Source organism: Amphimedon queenslandica, unplaced genomic scaffold, assembly GCF_000090795.2.
Source record: "Amphimedon queenslandica unplaced genomic scaffold, v1.1 AMPQUscaffold_6613_Cont21431, whole genome shotgun sequence".
NCBI classification, from domain to species: Eukaryota; Metazoa; Porifera; class Demospongiae; order Haplosclerida; family Niphatidae; genus Amphimedon; species Amphimedon queenslandica.
In genome coordinates, this window is record NW_003553098.1 from 1 (window position 1) to 1,908 (window position 1,908).

The 1,908-nt window shown below is 37.3% G+C and overlaps 2 long non-coding RNA genes across 2 annotated transcripts; one reads left to right on the forward strand and one right to left on the reverse strand.

Moving 5' to 3' along the window:
• Positions 1-753: 753 nt before the first annotated feature.
• LOC109591998 (uncharacterized) lies at positions 754-1,262 on the reverse strand. Its single transcript, XR_002190115.1, has 2 exons — positions 1,014-1,262; positions 754-954 (listed from the first exon to the last, which is right to left on the reverse strand). It is a non-coding gene; the product is annotated as an uncharacterized LOC109591998 (long non-coding RNA).
• Positions 1,263-1,344: 82 nt separating this feature from the next.
• On the forward strand, positions 1,345-1,747 carry LOC109591997 (uncharacterized). The gene is made up of 2 exons (XR_002190114.1): positions 1,345-1,474; positions 1,616-1,747. It is a non-coding gene; the product is annotated as an uncharacterized LOC109591997 (long non-coding RNA).
• Positions 1,748-1,908: the final 161 nt, after the last annotated feature.

The following is a 1,908-nucleotide window of genomic DNA, read 5'->3' on the forward strand; positions in this document are numbered from 1 at the left end:
CACTGGACTGCTATCAGAACTAGAAGGAGAGAGTTCCCTCCACTTGAATGAATCCACATTGAAACAATGTAAGCTGTTTTGATAATCACGAACACCACCAGATCCACCGAAATGATATATGTCCTTTCCTATGGCAACGGTTGAGTAGGCGAAGTTACCTGGTGGTGGGGTACCAGTAGTAGGTTTCTGGTCCCAAGCACCAGTTCGTAAGTGATACACCTCCATCACATCATAGTCTACTCCATACCCGTACCCACCCCACATATATAGGTAGTCTCCTACCTTTACGGTGGAGTGTTCCTCTCTCTTCACTGGTTGATAGTCTATAGAGAACAAGAGGTACCAGTAACAGAGTAACAGTAATATAGTGATGAGTTAGAATAAGGACAGGATACAGAGGAGTAAAGTAAGTGAGAGAGTGAGAGAGACAAAGAATGAATGAAAGAGATACAAAGAGAAGAGAATAATGGCCCTCACTTTTAGATGCCATTCTTGCAAAATACCAGCCCCACCCAAACCATAGATATTAGAGTAAATGAAAGGGATTGGAAACTTCCGTTCGCGGCAGGAAATGCTAGTTACCCATACCATGATAATTTCTCTATTTATAGGAATTTTTTCAATTTTACAATAGGATTTATTAAGAAAATTATCAAACATTATGGAATAGTACAACTTCATAATGGTTTTTCTCAAATTGTGTTTATGTCACATACATTAAAGTATGTGCGTGCCCTCAAGTGTACATCAAGCTTTGCTTTCATATCACATTTAAATGTGCCAATCATTGAACTGTAAAGAAAAAGGTACAAAACAAAGGTCTTTGCAAAAACTTTGAATTGATTATAAATCAGTCACCAAATCTGTCATCGGAGTCATTTATGTTGCGTGCCCTCCATAATAATGTATAGAATAGTTGGTAATAGTTAATTCTGGTATTACTTCTTTTGTATTCTAAAAAAGGGTACAAAACCGCAATATTGAAGGTATCAGGTCACTAAATCAAACTTTACCCATAGTTATCAATATTATTTTACTTCAAAAATTAGACAGACTGTAAGGGAAGTATCTGTAATGCCTTTAATTATCATTGCAGAGGACGAACACAAGTCACTTTAGAGTTATGAGTTGTAATAGGACGCCGAACAGTGAAGGAAAAGGCCCGGGAAGGGTAACTTGCCTATGTTGCTAGGCAACCTAATAATCTTAATGAAATAATCCGCCCACGCAACGGAAGTTTCCAATCCCTTTCATTTACTCTATTATCTATGCCCAAACTATGCAACATAACACCACACCCATTTATCCAAAATTCATAAAATGAGTTCCAGTCTCGGGCTCGGTTCCAGTCGAGTAAGAACCCCAAGTTCTTCAATTCTCCTAGTCAAAGTGATGGGGTAGGTAAGGAGGGGACTGTACCAGAATCCTTATTGAAAGAAGCTCGTAAAACCGGTTCACTGAACCTGTCAAACAGGTAGGAGGCTGTGTGAGACTTGTAACATGTTTTTTTAATTCACCAAAAATGACCTAAATGATTTTTTTGATTTTTATTTTATGACGCATTAATGAACATGTGGATGTATGAAAGTTAGTGGGTGAATGTGTATAATTACAGGGGCATTAGTGTTATTCCTCCTAAACTGTGGAGACTCAATATTGATCCTCCTGATGGTAGTACTGCTTCATTTGATGTTGATGAGAGATGGTGGGACCAGGTGGAACTGACTAGACTGGATCTATCATCTAATGAAATCAAAGAAATATCCGAAGATATTGAAAACTTTAATTCATTGTCAGCGCTTGAGGTGAGAATGAAAATATAAGATTTTTAATATGATTATAATACATGTTTAGTGTACATGTATGTCAATTAAATTGTAATAGCATGGTATACTGCATGGTTTGAGA